We start from the raw sequence: 20,627 nt of genomic DNA on the forward strand, positions 1-20,627 counted from the left end.
GTTCAAGCCGCCACGAATTTGCATCCCTTGGTCTCGCATTCCGTTAAATTCCAAAATATCAATGTGAATTTTTAGAATAAACATGATAATCCTACTCACATACATCCAATTTCGCGGGTATCCCTGCTTTCTTATTTCTTATAAAATTTTAAGTTGGTATACGATTAAGTTATATAACATCAGTGGCGAATCCAGGCGGTGTATAGGTCACACGCTCCCACCCCCACCTTTGATGGCCCAAAAAATATTATTTTTTTTTTTTACGATTTTTTTTTAGCTTTATTCGTCCAAAACATTGTTCGCTTCGCTACGCTCTGCGGTATGTAAGCTGTTTGAATTACGCCCACTTTAAAAAAAACCTGAATCCGTCCCTATATATCACAGGCACTTGTCTCAGAATTTTCCCCTCCTATATACCTTAATATAACACAAGGTACTTAACTCGTCATTTTGACGTGCATTTTTACTTATTTCTCCGTTAATCTAGAACGGTTGTAGAAAATATTACATCTCACAATAGAAAATAGTTATATATGTATAAATATTCTTCGATATCATAACAATAACAAATAAATAAACAGAAAACTACCTTTTCTCTGTCTATTGATGTTCCGTCACCGTGCCGGATATTAGATACCATCGAGTCCAAACATTTTTTGCCGGGGTAGTTTAGACACAGTAGTCATGTAGCTGAATATGATTGATTTTACGTTAAATCAAAAGACTTTAAACTATATTTCATCTGTAATGCTAATAGCACATTTAAATTCTAAATCTAGAACAGAAATGAACTCCAATAAAGCATATGCATCATTTAACGTTACGTTCATTGTTAACGACGTTTTTCTCACAGTGACTTTATACCTCAATGATAGAAAAGAAAGGATATAAGGTATCCATCCATAACACAACATCAGAACATGTACAGCAAAAAACATAATTCTAATTCTTAACTTTAGATAATATAAAACTAGTTAAACAGTTTTACTATTTTTATTGTCGTTCTTTTCCTTCATTTTAGATTAACTTATTTAATTTGCATTTACTCTCATCAACTCAATCTTACATCAGTAGTTATACATAGTTGATCTGCACTGATTTTTAAACTTGTCCGAGATACATTTACATAAAAAAATAACATCATGTAGAATAACAAAAGTGATGATTTTCTATAAATTGTTTGAAATTTAACAGTGATATCATACTTTAACTTTGTTTAAACATGTTTATTTACTTTTGACTTTAATTATTTATCCCTTGTTATTTTTTAATAACTGTGAATTTGCATTCAGGTGTCACAGGTCAAATTTATTCGTTCATAGTGTGTTAATTTACGTTTTTGATTGAGTTAAGCCTTCCAATTGATATTTTATAGTGTGTTTTTCTATGTTGTGATGTTATACTATTGTTTCAGAAAAGGGAGAAGGTTTGGTACCATTAAAACGTTTAATCCCGCTGCAAATGTTTGCACCTGTCCTAAGTCAGGAATCTGATTACAGTAGTTGTCGTCTGTTTATGTAGTTCATACGTGTTTCTCGTTTCTCGTTTTTATATAGATTAGACCGTTGGTTTTTCCGTTTGAATGGTTTTACACTAGTAATTTTTGGGGCCCTTTATAGCTTGCTGTTCGGTGTGAGCCAGTGTTCCGTGTTGAAGGCCGTACCTTGACCTATAATGGTTTACTTTTATAAATTGTAACTTGGATGGAGAGTTGTCTCATTGGCACTCATACCACATCTTCCTATATCTATCATTTTAATGAGTTATGATTTGATATATGGCCATATGAATAATAAACGTCTTCTTGCACTACAAGGTACCCAAGAGACCTTATTTTAGTTGCCATTAGCGTTATCAAGCAACTAAGACGAGTTCCATATACGCATCCGTATTTACTTGCTGTCGCTATGTTCTTAACATGTATCTACTGTACAAAAAGAACACATTAAATAATTGTAAATAATTTTAAAAAGGGAGACTAAGGGCCAATTTCCCCCTGAATTTATTTCACACCATGGCCATTTTTAAAAAGTATATCAATCTTTAACTAAATTCTTAGTATCGCAACCCAATGTATGTTTTCTAAGGTTCTAACAATATAATTGGTAATTCCTAAACAGATTACAAAATTATAAACTCCTAAAGAGTCTGCAAATAGTCCAAACCGGAAAAATTTTGAAAGATTTTGGCAACGTTTGAGTATTTATCGTCAAAATGAATTAAAAAAAAATAGTTAACCAAACCAAAATTCTATAAATAAATATAAATATAGTGAAGCTATTATATGTATTGTCTTTTTGATACAAATTAATTCATTAGCTCTTGATTTATTTCAAACCAGGGCCATTTACAAAAAGTCTATCAATCTTAAAGTTTACTTAGATTCATAGTACCACATCCCAAAGTGTACACTCTAAGGTTCTTACAGATGTAATCGCTTAATATTAAACGTATCACCTACTTATAAACGCCTAAAGATAGCTCAAAATCGCGATTTTTGCAAATTTTTGCTTTTTAGTATTAATTCCTAAAATGTACAAGAAGGTCATCGTTAACCAAAACCAAAATTGTGTTAGAAGTTAAGCTATGTATTGTCTTTTGGACACTAATTCATTTTGGCTATCGACGTCCTTCGATGCAAAATTTGACAAAAACATGTAAAATTTGCAAACTTGTATCAATATGTCTTCAACAGTATGCAACATGTAACGCTGAATAGCACAATGCCTTCAACAGAAACATATAGCACTGAATACTATTTGATTTCAGGGGAATATGCAAAAGTTTGACAATATATATACCGTACAGGGAAAATTGGCCTCGTCGCTTTCAAAGACCCCCCCCCCCTTTTTCCTAAAAAATGGAGGAAAGCGTGCATATACATGTTTCTCAAGCGCCTGTGCTTTTGGCTATTTCTGTGGTTGACCCAACATCCTGCCAACAATTAAGTTTCGATGCTTTACTGCTTGAAAAAAAATCGTCCAACATGTTCACGGTTATGAATGAGTTTCAAAATATCTTTATTGCCATCACGCAAAGTCGAAACCAACAAAACAAACCACCAATTACTGCGTCGAAATAATAAGAAACTGATCAAACTCAACTAGTCTCACAACCTTAATGATTTGCGACTTAATAAAAAAAAAGTGATAGCAATCATATCACATATTTTATATTTTGATATAAATTAAGTAAGGCAGGAAGTACAATAATGTACCGAGCATCGTGATAGACATCTTCTTTTGGACTGCTTCCTGATGACTCATAAGATGGCCTGCTAAACCTCCATCTGGAGTGTGAACTTATATATTGGTGAGTTTTGGAAGTGTATATGGGCCATTCGATATCCTCGGAATCAAGATTCTCGGAACGTCTCAAAAAATTTTCCATCATTTATACAGGTAGTACGACATAGCGATGTCGTTATAACGACATGTTATGTCGAAATTACGACATAGCGATGTCGTTATAACGACATGTTATGTCGAAATTACGACATGTTATGTCGTAATTACGACATATTTTTTTTTTTTTAATGGCCCTTATCGGCTTCCGTAGTTATCTATGTCTTTGCTACGGACTATGGATAGGCTACCACGTGATATCGTATATTTCAACAATCAGTTTATTTGTAGATTGGATAGTAAAACAATAATGACTAGATTGCAGTCAAAAAATCATTTATATGTTAGAACCTATTTGCCTTTTGACAAAACATATGTGTTTTTGATAATGCGAATGTTTATTAAATATCAAGTATAATGAAAACGCAATTAAATAATTCATGCTTTGAGAAGGTCCCTGTACGCGTTGTGTGTGTAGTATTACAATAAACTGATTATTTCTGAACGTTTAATACAGAATAAAGCCATTTTTCTACACATACCAATGCAAATGTGTCGAAGGAAATGCATACATGGAATCTATATATCCTTAGATATACAGACACCTTACAAAAATTCTTGTTATTGCATTGAAAATGACATTTTGAGATTTAAATTCATTTCTTTATGTTTGGGTATTTCGAGAGCAGTCCGGGCTTTTTCGAGTGCGTCTGTTTTTTTTTTCGAGTGATTATACAAATTTCCTATAGCTTAAAATGTTATGTGTCAGTGTATTTACGTTTAAAAACAATAAACAAAGGGTTAAATTAAGTACATTTCAAGGCATGAAACCTGGGACTATTGTACTATTAGTATAATAGTCCCAGATGAAACCAATTGCATTCGTCAGTTTGAAAATGGTGTAATAACACTTACATGTTATAAACAAGTATCGTACGTCATTTCTATATATTGTTGTTTGTCATACCTTATAAATTACATGTACAGTATATTTTCGTGATGTCAACAATATAATGTAAGCATAGATAATTTGGATTGAGACGTACATACAGATAGTGTGTTAAGCTGATGAACTATTCATTTCATTGTTAATTATGTATGAACTTTAATTCAAATGTTATTGTCAATGGGAATAGAAATGGGGCGGATTAAGTGTGTATGTGTGTGTTTTTTTTAATTTTTTATTCATGGATTTTTTTTTTGTGTGGGGACGGGGGCAGGCCTCCTTTAATAGAATTTGTTTTATTACATAGCATTTTTCTGATTCCTCACTGCTGTCTAGTAGGCTTTTTACTAACTGTAAAAACAAAAGTAGCATGAAATGGAGTTGAAAAGATTATGAGTCCCCTGCACTATGTTTTAAAGACCGTTTTATAAAGAATCCAATAATTTCTAATTTAACACTGCAGAGTTGTGGTACGTTTTCCGAACAGAAAATTTGCATTAAAATGAAAAAGGTTAATTTTGATCCACGTAGTATTACACGCCAGTTTTATTCTTTTATTTAATAGTTTCGATTTCTGAAACAAGTGTTAATTGATTAGATCTATTGTTAGGAATACCAAGGGATTTTGACCACAAGGTGTGACGAGCGGGGTTATAAATATTGCCTTATCTTCAGTCTCTTCTGCCAAATCCAACGAATGACTCAAAATGTCGTCATTTGGGGGTACGGTGTGTCTTGATGTGAAACCACTCCGGCCTCCATCCGTCGGGGTTTCTTATCCAGACACACCTATCCCTCAGTGTATAACTATTTCATATGTTTTGGTGATTTATTGGGAATATATGACATTGTTCCTCACCTAATTACAGTTATAAACCACAAACAGTCATTTTTTAAAGTCAAGAATACCTTTTTTTTTATTCAAATTTTCATTAAAAAACCCGGACAATCTGTTTAAAAACACGGACGGTTTCACTGTTGCTCTCGAAAAAACCCGGACAATATTAAAAAACTGATTGTTTTGGTTAAATACAAGGAAATTGGGCTTCTTTGTTGCTCAAAACATGTATAGTATTCCAAATAAGATGGGTAGTTATGTAAAAAGCTATCATAATTACGAAATAAGAGGTAATTGACCTTATCGCATGTTTTCTCACTCGAAAAAAACTCGATCTACACTCGAAAAAAATGGACCGATTCACTCGAAAAACCACGATCCTAGCCGGACACTATACCTACCGTGAATATATTCATATAGTGGAAAGTTAGACTTTATGAAGAGATTGATTTGATAAATGAAATGTCCATCCGTAATAACTTGACGTTTGTGTTTATTTATATTATATTCTAAATTATCAGAAAAAAATCATTAACAGGAATGTATGTTAATTATAAAATTTCAATTCTTTTTTATTTGTTTGTTTTAATAGTTCAACCTTATAGCATCTAAATCTTTGCACTATGGTACGATTTTTAAAATTGTATTCATTGTGTTGACCAGCTATCCTACACGTCTTGGTTCATTCACACTATACATCACCCTGTTCACACGCATACTATCGGTTTGCGTTCACACAAATTCCGGATTAAATGGCAATGAATCCGGCGTCAAAACACTTGAGGTAGGTAGTTTGAAATCCGAATTCAACTATTAGATTAATATATGTGATGACGCAAATGCGGATTCTTATCCAGAGTATCTGTGCGTATGCTTTCTATTTACTATTTCTTACGCAAAAATACCACGTGCATGCATAAATATTAATATCATTCGCGAATGTGAATTTTCGCTTTTCTTATCTAAATTCAGGACAAGGCAGTAAGAGCTTGACATGTGACTTTCAAGCATAGTCATCATTACTTACGGAATTCTGACCTCTGGCTGTTTCTCTTTTCTTTTCTTTTTTGAGTCACTGTCCTATTATAAACTTTGACATTTTCGAAATGCTTAGGATTTTCTACCCCAGGAATAGATTACTTTAGATGAATTCGGCAAAACCTTTAATTCGAAATTTTGGGTCCTGAATTTCTTTCAACTTCGTACTTTATTTGGCCTTTTTAACTTTATTTATTCCAGCGTCACTGATGATTCTTTGCAGTCTTTACTCGCGTCTGGCGTACAGCATTTTAATCCTGGGGTGCATTTCTTTAACCTAAATCTGTAATGTGTTTCAGTATAATGTTTTGAAATTAGAAACATGATTTAATGTAATATAAAAACAAGATGTTTTTAGAAAACCAAAACATGTTTCTGTTTCCTAAAACATGTTGCTTTTTTTCTGTTTTCTGTTTCTATAAAACAAACTGCCGTCAACGATCATATAGTTGTTGTAGCATTTCATTCCTTTCTAGAGCTGCAAAAGTTATGCTCTACAAATTTGATTCATGAAACTTTTAGCACAAAACCATTTCTAACTGCACAATATTTATTGTCACTGTCAAAGACCAGCAGAGAAAATGCAAATAGGTGTAGTAGCTATGTTGAATTAGTTGTTCCAAATTTCACTTTCAATGAGTTTCGCCAGTATTTTCGACTCACCAGACTGAGAGGAACTTTTGAAGCTATATTTTGCTATACTTTGCTACATGGATGGCTAAGCTTGAATGCACACAAATTAACATTCAGGGCTGGTATGCCAAACAATTTCTCTAGAGATAAAAGTTATTCATAAACCTATGGTACTAGGATTACCAAGAATCCATCCGTGGTATTACAGACAGATTTGATTTTCCAAATACAAGTGTTTACAAAGTAATTAGGGAGATATGTAATCTATTGTCCAGAATCCTATTATACATATATGTGCAAGTTTATTTAGTGGCCAACTTTATCAAATGATAATCTTCAGCTTGTACGCATTTTTTTTTAATCTGGCTTACTCTTCCAGGATGCATAGGATCATTAGATGCATAGACTCAACATACATAAAATCAGAGCAACACGAGAGCAGGAAAATGCAGGTATTTCACATTCAATATTTTATGGTAATATTCTTTACAAAGCACAAAAATGTCGGTATTCACCTCAAAAGCTAACAAAACCTTTAAACAGACTTATTCGGAAAGGATATAGTTACGATACTGTTGTCAAGTCATTAAGGATTGCATATTTTGGTATTAATATTAATTCACTCATAGGGTCTTTGCATCGGAAATAAACACATTTATTCTAAAACCAGTTGTTGGCATGACACGGGTTATGTTCTTCTCATATATTTTATGATGGTATGATACTAAACCCCTAACGAGAGGGATTGTACTTGATTTTCATATGATGAAGACATAATCTTTCAATCAGTTAAATTGAGGTTTGGAGCTGGCATGTCAGTAACTGTTAGTAGTCCTTTGTTCATTTATGTATCATTGTCATTTTGCTTAGTTTCTTTTGTTACCTATTCTGACATTGGACTCGGACTTCTTTTAAACTGAGTTTTACTGTTCGTATTGCTATGTGTTTCTTTTTTCTACATTGACTAGAGGTATAGGGGTAGGGTTGAGATCTCACAAAACATGTTTAACCCCACCGCAATTTTGCGCCTGTCCCAAGTCAGGAGCCTCTGGCCTTTGTTAGTCTTGTATGTTTTTTTAATTTTAGTTCATTTATATGTTTTGGAGTTTAGTGTGACGTCCATTTTCACTGAACTAGCACACAATTTTATTTAGGGGGCAGCTGAGGACCACCTCCGGGTGCGGAATTTTCTCGCTGCATTGAAGACCCATTGGTGGCCTTCGGCTGTTGTCTGCTCTTTGGTCGGGTTGTTGTCTCTTTGACATATTCCCATTTCCTTTCTCAATTTTATAAGTTAATCGTAAGGGTTACCATTCAATAACGTTGCAGGGTATATGTAACAACCAGTGAAAATTTACATATGTATTCTGTGGATCTGCAGTTCGTCTTGATATGCTGAAGATTGCAGGAATAAACAAAAATATCTTCCTGACGAACATACTTTATAGATCAAGCTTATCCTTTGGGATTATGGTTCATTAAAAGATACCAGGCCACTGGAAAGCTCTCTGACCAGCAAGCCGTTTCAACAAGTGTTTGTCTAGTAAACAGCAACTAATTAAAAAAAAATTGGCGTTTTAAATGGTAGATTTCGGAAGATAATGTTCATGAATGTTGAAATAATAGCCTTCATTCCTACACTGGTGTATGTTTCATGTACACTACAGAACATCTGTTCCGACCATGAAGATGACCCCGAATTTTTTTTCTGGAAGTGGATAGCTGTGATGTTGGACAGCAACATGCTATTCAAAGCAGCAACAGTGTGTCTGGGATAGATGATAGAGACAATGTAATAAGATTAATGAATAACTAAGAACAAAAATGTCTTTTTACTTTGATTTTAGTTAATGACTACTTAGTATTACAGTGATAAGACCTAAAAAAAAATAAAGGGGACAAAAACTCAAAAAAATATAGAATATAATATATAAACAATGGCCTTGTGTAATAAAAATTCTTTCGTTTAATTTCTTTTAGACCATTTAGACTAGTAGTTTAGGATTAGAAGTTAGATAATAAAAGGGTATATCCTTTTTGTAACTGATAGAAGGAAAGACATCCCCTTATATAATAAAAACAAACCATCATTAATAGGACGCATAGCCATAATAATTAAGAGGCTGAAGAGCTTACCTTGTTAAATTTCATGCTCCCATATTATCTAATAGTAAATTCACAGTCGTTAAGAGGGAAAATATGTTGACCCCCTTTTGTATTGGTTGTATTTAGTATACTTTGGAACAACACTTTTCTGGAACCACTTTCTTTCGTAGAGCTTAATTTTAAAATTTAAAAGAGCTGCCCACTGTTGAAAGAAGTTGCACTATAGTGTACCAACACAACTTTCTGCATTAATTCTTTTAAGAAGGTCTGAGGCTTGACGCCAAATATTAGAAAGCTGTTATTTGTTGTTGCTGACAAAATGTTACAAAAAATATGTTATGGAATGTATATGGGGCATACACAGATAAAACATTTTACTCCCCTTAAAAATATTAAAAAACAAAAACAAAAACAAAGGTTCATAAGGGTTGACAAACATGTTTAACCCTGCAACATTCTGTATGTGCCTATCAAAAGTCAAGAGCCTGTAATTCAGTGGTTGTCGTTTGTTGCTTTGTAATATATTTGTTTTTTGTTCATTACTTTAAACATAAATTTGGCCATTAGTTTTCTACTTTGAATTGTTTTACATTTGTCATTTCGAGGACTTTTATAGCTGACTATGTATGTATGCCGTATGGGCTTTGCTCATTGTTGAATGCTTTATAGTGACCTATAGTTGCTGATTTCTGTGTCATTTGGTTTTTTGTGGAGAGTTATCTCATTGGCAATCATACCACATCTTCCTTTTTTTTTCTTTATAAAGAACATAGTTAATAAATCTTTTAGACAGTCCTTATTTTTCTTTTGATTCATAAACTTTTCAAAACAATCAATGAAATGATGTGTTGCTGTCATTTTTTCAGTGTGCATTTCTGTGATGTTTCTCATTTGTTCTTTGCTTAGTTCAGTCATTGTGGTCATCACACTTGCTTCAGTTTTAGCTTTTTTGTTACAACCATGTTCTTTCTCTTTCCACCAGAGCTTACTCAATACCCACGCTACGTCAATTTTTAAAGACCCAAATGTTGCAAAACACTTGCCCTACCTCCATGACAAATATGTTGTTGTCCCCGCAGATAAAGCCCCAAACAACATCGTTTTTGTGTGTAAATATCATTGCATAAACTGCTTGATAAATGAATTAGGTATTGACAATTCATTTGGAAACTCAACATATACCCTCACGATACTTACCAAAGAGGAAATCCAGGATAATCATAGGTCTGTTCTATGTTCCTTTGGAATTTCAACCAAAGATGAAGAACTGGATCTTCCATCACTGTATTGGTTACCTAAACTACATAAGTGTCCTTACAAACAACGGTATATTGCTGGGTCTTCCAAGTGCTCCACGAAACCTCTTTCTAAAGTATTAATATCTATTTTATCAGCAATCAAAGCCGGGCTCCAAAATTATTGTGAAACTGCTTATTCTAGAGGTGGCGTGAATCAGATGTGGATACTAAAAAATTCCAAAGATCTTTTAGAGTACATACAATCTAAGACTCTCTCATCTTGCAATAGTATTAAAACATTTGACTTTTGTACACTTTACGCAAGTATTCCCCATTTCAAACTAAAGGACAAATTGAAAGAGTTGGTATTACTTGTTTCATTAAAAAGAATGGCGAACGTAGATACAAGTATCTTGTCTTGGGGAGGGATAAATCCTACTTTGTAAAGAATCACTCTGATTCAAACAAAAAATTCTTTGAAACTGACATTATCAAGATGCTTGATTTCTTGATTGAAAACATATTTGTTACGTTTGGAGGACGTGTTTTTCAACAGACTGTCGGAATTCCAATGGGAACCAATTGTGCCCCTCTTCTTGCCGACTTGTTTCTTTATTATTATGAGGCTGACTTCATACAGAAACTTCTTAGGAAGAAAAATAAGAAGTTAGCAATATCCTTTAACTTTACGTTCCGCTATATAGATGATGTTCTCTCACTAAATTATACAAAATTTGGTGACTATGTTGAACGAATCTATCCCATCGAACTAGAGATAAAGGATACTACAGATACAGTTAAGTCTGCCTCATATCTTGACTTACATCTAGAAATTGACAATGAGGTTCGGTTGAAAACAAAACTTTACGACAAAAGAGATGATTTCAGCTTCCCAATTGTGAACTTTAATTTCCATTTCTATGTAGCAACATTCCAGCAGCGCCTGCATACGGAGTATATATCTCCCAATTGATACGATACCGGTATTCCCGGGCTTGTATTTCCTATCATGATTTCCTTGATAGAGGATTGCTGCTCACAAGGAAGCTATTAAACCAGGAGTTAAAATTGTTGAAGTTGAAATCATCCCTTCGTAAATATTACGGACGCCATCACGAGTTGGTTGACGGTTATGGAATAACCGTTTCACAGATGATATCGGATATGTTCCTTATGTCGTAACTACAATACCCTTCCCTTTTCACGAATGTGACCTACCGAATTAGACTATTTACCGGATTTGTAATAACATAAACAACACGACGGGTTCCACATGTGGAGCAGGATCTGCTTACCCTTCCGGAGCACCTGAGATCACCCCCAGTTTTTGGAGGGGTTCGTGTTCCTTTGTCTTTAGTTTTCTATGTTGTGTCATCTGTACTATTATTTGTCTGTTTGTCTTTTTATTTTTGGCCATGGCGTTGTCAGTTTGTTTTCGATCTGTGAGTTTGACTGTCCCTCTGGTATCTTTCGTCCCTCTTTCAGCATGATTCTCAGGCATGCATGATTAACCTCTGCATCTTTGGTTTCGATCTTGTGATTGCCAGTGTTACATGATGTGGGTGCAACAGCAGCAGTTAAAAAAGTAAATGTAAGCAACATGCTTGACCGTCGTTATTATTCCATATCATCGTTCTCCGTTCATGTTTCGGTCTTGACACATTGATGATTTATGTTTCGCATGTTTCGGTATCATGTTTCTGTTTCACTTAAATGAAACGGTGAAACATAAAAATGATGCAGAAACGTGTTTCGGATTCACGTTAAAGAAATGCGCCCCTGGTATCTTTTTATATCTACATATCTTTTTATATAAATTGGTTCTTTTGAGAGTATGTTCACGTATTCATAAAACTTCTGATAATAAGATATTCTTCAAAACCAAATTTCCTATAGAATATTTGGATTGATTTAAGTAAAATCAGGAAATCCTTAAAATTTGAGATGTTTTATGAGACCAAAATAAGTCGCTATATCAGATGTCCCAATGAAGCTTGTGTGTTACTCTCAAGAAAAATATTCAAGAAAAATATACACGAAACCTTATAAGTTGCATGCCACAGGGTTTCACTTCATATGGAAATTGGACTTTAAATTTATTTATACAACATCTACCATGAGTACAGACAGCTTCAATAACGAGTTAAAAATAATTGAAGGCATCCAGGAAACAATATATGAAGATATGATAAATAAAATAAATGCATCCAGATTATAAAGCAAACTGAGTGTTTAAATTTATATTGCGATTGTTTTGTGCAATTTTTAGTAGACATCCGGTTTGCAGAAACTGGGATTTGCAATAGGATTATGAAAAAATGATGTACACTCCCAAGTAATAAATAAAATAGTCAAGCCTTAAAATGTAAAATCGAATAGTAGCTGTATATATACACTTTTCTATTCACAACTATCCAACATTGCTTTCAACTGACTTGTGTTAGAATCTACACACAATTACGTATTTTAAATAAAGCTGTTTTAACATCATCATTATCTTATTCTATTCACAGTCAATATTTCAATTCAAATCAAACAAAAATCCAACAACAATGTTTTGGTGACCAGTCAGCGGTCTTTGGTTCACGTTTTGCTTTTCTTTTTTTAAAGAAAGCAACTTGGTTTTTTAATTACTCTAAATAACGTACACATATTACCGTCTTGAGTGTTCGTATAATTTTGGCTGATTGGCCTTAGTCATCATGCAATTCTAATAATCTTAGATAACCAACCTTTCAAAACTTAAAAGAAAAGATCATGCACCCTTATTATTGAGATTGATAAAGTCTTTTCCATTCGTCGACATTATCTCCGATTTAAATACTATTGATCTGATAACCACTGTGTATACTTTAACGACCGGGCTAGTTTTCTTATCAGTTAAGTAGTAACCTCCCTTGTTAATGTGATATTGTAATCAATCTATATATTTTTACCATCTTTATATATTTAATCATTGTATTATTTAAATTTGTGATTCATTTAATATTTAAGTATAATAATTTTATTTTTTTTATTGATAAAAACAAGTGTGGACACAGATCAGTGTGGATAGTATGATTGGATGTTTGACAGTGTTTTATATGACAAAAGGGGTTCTATGTTTTATGTTTTCTATGTATTAACTGTGTTGCACAATGACAACCAACATGAGCATTAGGGGTGTTGTTTATGTAATATTTTTTAGTTTTTTATGTTCAACACGGGCATGGAAGAGATACTAATTGCATTAATTACCAAATGATTTTGATAGAATATATATGTTCCACATCTTTGGATACATTTTGTAGCTAGGAGAGGAACACATAATAGGTTCATTTTTTTTTAATGTGATTTTTTTATATGGGAGATGGTATCTGAGAACATGTATTTGCTTACTATTTGTATGGTTCTATTTATATTACTTTGTGGGGGATTGTCAGTATCATAAGTAAAAGATTTCGGTTAAATGTGGAAATTGTTTCTCAGTTTAGAAGACATTTAATGTTTTTTAGTAATGACTGTCTGACATGATGATTGGGGCTAGATGAGCTAGAAAGTGAATTTCTGTGTTATTTTTTATTAATTCTTTGAAAATATCTCCTCCAAAGCTGGTCAAAGCAAAAAAAAGTTTTGACCAGTATGAAAATGATATCAACAAAAGAACCTTTGTGAGCATGCTTCAAAGACTCATAACTAACTACAGTAGTCATATGATAAAATGTCAAGTGGATATTATGAACATCTACTTAATATGTCTAAATATCTAAAAAGTTTTAGTATTCAATATGAAAAAGCTATTGCAAAAGTATTCTCTTTTCAGTTTTTTTTTGTTATATGGATACAAATATAAGTGATACCAATACAGTAAGGCAGTTTTGTTATGGTATGAAAGTGTAGTAATTAATATTTACTGTTAATTCACACAAATTAAGAAATAAACAAATGAATGATAAATGTTGAACATGTACAATGAAATATATTTTAGAAATCAATTAGGCCAGATAGGCCTTATAAATTTTGGTCTTTTTCTTAACATACTGAATGACCATTTGCACTCAGGACCGAGTCGCCAGTAGGCAGTACAGATGTAAAAAAATAAAGTGTAACAAAAGAACCTACCATCATATTGCTAGTAGCGCCAGTAGCATTGTTAGGTGAATTTGTGCTTTTTTATTTTTAGTTTGGCTAATGGACAAAAAATGTTTGGTTCAAATTTAAATAAAATGCTTTTATCTCCCTATTACTTACATTGTACATAGAATGGATACTACTTTGACAATTCCTTGTACATGAGAGTTGTCTGTCAAATCTTTATTTCACAAAGAATGAATTGCATAACAATGAACCGAGCTCAAAGCAAAGCACTTTAATAATACACTTTGACAATGAGCTCAATCCAGTGATATACTTTGTACTACAGGTCCTTCATGAACATCCTACTGGCCAAAACCATATCTCACAAACATGCCATACTACATGGTTGGATCAGAAGTCCTGAAAAAGACATGAACTTTATTAACATATTTTAAGTATATACACCGGTTAAAACTTTCACAAATTTGTGGTAAAATTATTCAGTATCTAGCAACCATCAATCGCTTCATGCACAAATTGATATAGGTTGAGTACCCCTCTGACAGAAATAAGAACATACCTCCACCTAATTTTAGTTAACTGATGAAGAAACATTCAAAACTATAAAATGTTATCTAATAGACTAGCTGCAATGAAATCCCAGTTTTCTAAAATGGTAGGTGGAACCTAAAACTCGAAAGATTTTAAACTATGCATTTTAAATATTGCAAATATACATGTAATAATAATTCTTCTAAAAAATTCGCTATATTTTTCCTTAATTTGTCTTTTGTTCGAGACTGTATATTGACCTCTAGATGTCTTTCAATTACATCCAGTTTGGCGTGGGTTGATGTTTGATTGTTGAACATGTTATATATCGACGTGGGATTTGTTTATATAAATTAGGCGTGAAATAATTTTGGTTAACTGAAATCCTTTAACTTACTTCCAAATTAATGTTAATACTGAGGGAAAAAATTACATTGCTAAATAACCACTTTAAAACACATGCAAACTTTTTGAGAGGAAGGCATAATGCATGTAACATCTATTAGATCTTTTTTTAAACCATTCTAAACTACTGATAAGTGATAAAGTTTGTTAACTGTTACTTACCTTCAAAAAGGGGGCTGCATTCACTTTACTAAATAAACATATAAATATAATCAACAATACTGAGTGCAACACCTAGGATAAATAGAGGATTGTTTTGTAAGAATAGTTGCTGAAATAAGCAGGCAATATTCAAAGTAGAATAAAAAATATTACAGGACTGTGTTTTAAAGTAATAAGCATTGTGCAGGGCTCACGTGACCATGCTACTGGGGCGACAAAGTCGCTTTCCTGGTCGCCACTTCGCTTTGACCTACCTTTAAAAGCAAAATCTAGTCGTCCTGTTGTTTACCATACTCAAATTCAGTCGCTTTCGTCATCGGCAATATTCAACATTTACCAAGTCGATGAAACAGCATTTTTTCATTTGAAGTAAAGAAATTCAAAGACATAAACGATTTATTTTCTTTAGGTTAAAGCATTGATTTTAAAGTTGGTTGCATGTTATTTTCATAAAGACATTTTTTTTAATCACTTCTGGTACTTGTTACTCAAGCGTAGATCAAATCATTCTAACTTTCGGCAAAATAAGCTTGTTACTTCATTAGAACGTGATGAAATTAAAGATTTCTTGTTGTTGTGCAATACACTGTGCTGTTGCGCAATACTTAGTAAATCTGTCGTCAGACTATAAACAAATAAAGTTCAATTAATTCCCAGTCATATTAGAAATTTATGAAAACGTAAAGGGAGCTTGCATCAATAGATATAAACAATTCACTTAAGTTTCATGAGAATTGCTGACAGCTTTTTTGAGCTATTGTCTGAAAACTGGAAAATCACCCCTTTTTTAATGAATAAAACCCCATTACTCAGAAATGTAAAATGTAAAATTTATAAAATTCTAAACAGAGCTTACATCAATATAGATATAAACAATTCACCAAAGTTTTATGCAAATTAGTTAAAGCGGTTTTGAATTAATGTCCGACATGTTGACGACAGACAGACAGACGGACAACGGTATACCATAGTAGGGCGTATAAAAATGACAGGGTGTCATACCACACCAAAACCTTCTGAAGGAAACACTAAGTTGGCAAACAAATTTTTTTTTTTCATTGACAACCCTGTATAACCTTGCAGCAGTATCGAGTCTACATGCATTACCTTGTATATTTCATGTACATTGAACTTAAAAATATGTGGTCATTGTCAAAGTTAGTTATGTCAGTTATAATTTACACATTTACTGATTGAAACATGCCAGAGAAGTGCATGTACAAACTTTTGAATTTGATCTGCAAACTGGGAAAGCCATCCTTTTTTATGAATAAAATTCCACAATTTATTAAATTGAAAGGGAGCTTGCATCAATAGATATATATAAACAATTAACCAAAGTTTCATGACAACTGCTAAAATCATTTTCGAGTTAATGTCCGAAAACATGGAAATCCCCCTTTTTGAATGAATAAAACCCCTTACATTGTAACTGGACAACATGGATAATGTAAATTCTTAAATTCCAAAATAATCTAAAGGGAGCTCACATCAATACATGAATATAATCCCATATAACTCTGAAACGGGAAACCTAAAATTTATAATATAATCAATTCACAACAGTTTCATGCAAATTGGTGAAAGCGTTGAAGAGTTAGTGAACAAAGCATTTTCAGAGTTAATGGGCGTTAACATGAAAATCACCCTTTTTTAATGAATAAAACCTCACATTTTGAAAATGTATATTATAAAATTCCTAAAAATCTAAAAGGGAGCTCACGTCAGTAGATATAATCAATTCACCAGAGTTTCATGCAAATTGGTGAAAATATTATTGAGTTAGTGAACAACATGCTAGAAAAAGACAGATCAGGGCAGACAGACGGACAAAGGCATACCATAATATTTCTCATGAACAGGCGTATGAAAACTGCAGGGTACCATTCCAGGCCAACACCCTCTGAAAGAAACACTATAAGGGAGCTTCCTTTCCATTTTATGGGGGAAAAGAGGGGGGGAGCTAGGATGAAAAATTTTGTCCTGCATTTTTTTTTTTAGTTCCGAGATGTAGTCTGTCCTACCTTTTTATTTTTCACTCTTTTTTGTCTTGCATTTTTTTCTATTAGTTTATCCCGACTTGTTTTTACATAAATTGTCATCCTGCCTTTTTTTCAAATTTCATTATAGACCCCCCCCACACCCCTAAAAATCAAATGGTAGCTCCCTAAGTTAGCAAACAAATTATTTTATTTTTACATTGACAAACCTGTATTACCTTGAAGCAATATTAAGTTCATGTATTATCCCGCATATTATTACATGTACATTGAACTAAAACAAATTGTGGTCATTGTCAAAATTATAACTTACAGTTTACTTTTCCAATGTTTTCAATTTAAGATTAGGGCATTTTTGTCATTGGAATTGAGTTTTGTAGACGGGAGATTACCCAAACCTCCAACGACTGTTTTGCGACACCAGCTAGGGCAGTGGGACATCAGCTGGTCCCATATCAGATAGATGATATTTGCCCGTCCAAAGTGGATGTGCTGCTTCGTTGCTTCTGGAGGCGACTGGATCCATATAAATCAAGCCTCAATTTATTCATTTTTCTCTTCATTTAAGTAAGTTTAATCAACCTGCCACCCGTTATCTTCTGATCATATTTGGACAGTTTTCACATTGACCCATCAATACTGGCATTTTAGATCATTTTAACTTTCACTTTATAAGAATGTCACATGACCAACATTATGGGGACTGATTTATGCAAATGACCCTTATTCAATAGGAAAACATAAATCTGTATAAATCGAGCCTCAATTAGTTCATTTCTCTCTTCATTTAAGTAAGTTTAATCGACCTGCCACCCGCTAATTTCTCATATTTGGACAGTTTTCACATTGACACATCAATACTGGCATTTTTACTTTAACTTTAAAAGATTGTGACATCACCAACAGAAAAAGTAATTTACAATGCATTATGAGAGCTGATTTAAGAAAATGACCCTTATTCAATAGGAAAACATAATCTAACACCTCGTTCATATATGATGCAAATAAGCTGAATGGCCGAGTGTGTTCAATTCGAAAATAAAGAGTTAAATGCCGGAATCTCAAAAACAGATGTTGGACATCAGAGTAAATTCGGACTGTATGAGTTTTGGGCAATTTGTAGGGGGGGGGGGGGGGGGGGGGGAGGGTTCAAGAGAAGCAAATGCTCTTTAAATTATGCATGTTTCAAAAATTGGGGAAAAATTACACAGAGAGTTGAGTCATTTTTTTCAGACTTAATTTAAATAATGACTAATGTAGACTTACTAAGTTACTTTCTAATTCTATAAAAAAAAATTCACAACTACTGAACAGGAACAATCATGGTACTTTTTTGTCTATGAAACTACACTATGACATCTGATCTGCAAAACCTACAAACAGACACAGAAATATCATCAAATAGTGAAATATAAGATTGATTGCACCTTGTATGGATAGTTCCGACACGTGTTACATGAGGAGCCCGTTTGTTTACAAATAATAATGTCACGTGATCACGCACTGACCGTCACAAATTTTTATCCTCCGCCATTATTCTCATTACACAATATTACTGTACTTACACAATTCACAAATGCATAACCCAATTATCTTGCGGACATGCAATGGGAATGTGCACGGTTATCAAAAACTACAAAATTATTGCATGTACAGTTAATGAAGAAGTTATAATTTTCATCAAAAAGATAAGATTTTCACTCATGACACAAATCGACTGGGTGTCATCGCCATCGGGGATAATTGATAAATGGGATTAAATTGACCGCCAAGAAGGTGTAGAGAACCACCTCTGGAGAACCTTAACATTAATAAGAAATACTCACCAAAATTTCTCTATAGTTAACGCTATTTTCAGTTGGAAAATTTCAGAAAGATGCTGATAAACTTATTTGGTGACACAGATTATTTTCTTGTTTTGGCGCGAAATATATTCTTACTCTTAATGCTTGACGTAACAAAATTTGTATAGAATTATATTTAACTAAAGCTCAGCGTAAATATGCAGAAGCATGACAATACATTAATGATAAAATGTGTAAATATTGCTGTAAAAGAATATAATTTTACTTTACCAGTATACTTCACTTAGAATTACATTTGAGCGCAAGAAAATCTGAATCCCGGGGTCGAAGTTCAACATATCAACGGAAATTTTTGCGTGTGCTTGCGTTGTTTTAGATCGAGGCCACAGCTTTTCAACCAATCGGGGAATGTTTACTTTGGGCATACATCTATTTTTACTGCAGGTTTCGACATGTTAAAATCGGGATTATAGAAAAATGGAATGTTGTTGGTAGATACAAAACCGTGGCAGAAAATGATGAACACTTTTAGCAAAAGATAAATTGGATCGGGGTTCTGTGAATTCACATTATTTGTACAACTCTCCTTACTCTTGGGAAGCGTGTGCTTTACATCGAGGCTTGAGTTGCTTTACATCGAGGCTTGCGTTGATTTACATCGACGCCATAGTAGTTCAACCAATCGGGGAATGTTTATTTGGGGCATACATCTATTTTTACTGCAGGTTTTGGCATATTTTAATCGAAATTAGAGAAAAATGGAATGATGTTAGATGTAAAACAGAAAATGATAAATATTTTTAGCAAAAGATGAATTGGATCGGGGTTCTGTGTATTCACATTATTTGTACAACTCTCCTTACTGATGGCAAAAAATGGAATTTACGTAACCTAAATGGTTCGCGAAAATTAATATTTTTATATATATATAGTAACAAGGAAATTTGAAAGTCTTTGATTTATTAATCACATAAGTCAGGCGGTCTATCTTGTCTACATTAAATTGTAAGATCATCGGGGTAATAACAGGGATGAAAACGAACTACCTATACATCTGATAAGATAATGATAAAAAAAAAAGAAGCATCTGATAAGATCGATGGCTTTAAAACAAGATAGGAAAACATTGTACAATATTAATACGAGAAATAAAGAAATTAATCCAAATGTCGATTTTCTTTTTTTGTTTATTGAAATCAAAAACTTAAAACGAAAACACTTTTGTTTTTCATTTTGGTTTTTGAGAAATCAAAAACGAAAAATGAAAACACTTAAAATTTTCGTTTTCCGTTTTGGTTTTTGAGAAATCAAAACGAAAAACCAATCACTTTTGTTTTTCATTTTGGTTTTGATATCTCAAAACGAAAAACGATTGGACGCAAATATACACGGACCAAACAGACATCACCATTACCGAAAACGACGCAAAGACAAACAACAATAACAAAACACTACACAGAAAACTAAAGATTTAGCAACACGAACCCTATCAAAAACCGAGGGT

This window comes from Mytilus californianus, unplaced genomic scaffold (assembly GCF_021869535.1).
Source record: "Mytilus californianus isolate M0D057914Y unplaced genomic scaffold, xbMytCali1.0.p SCAF_4, whole genome shotgun sequence".
Classification (NCBI taxonomy): domain Eukaryota; kingdom Metazoa; phylum Mollusca; class Bivalvia; order Mytilida; family Mytilidae; genus Mytilus; species Mytilus californianus.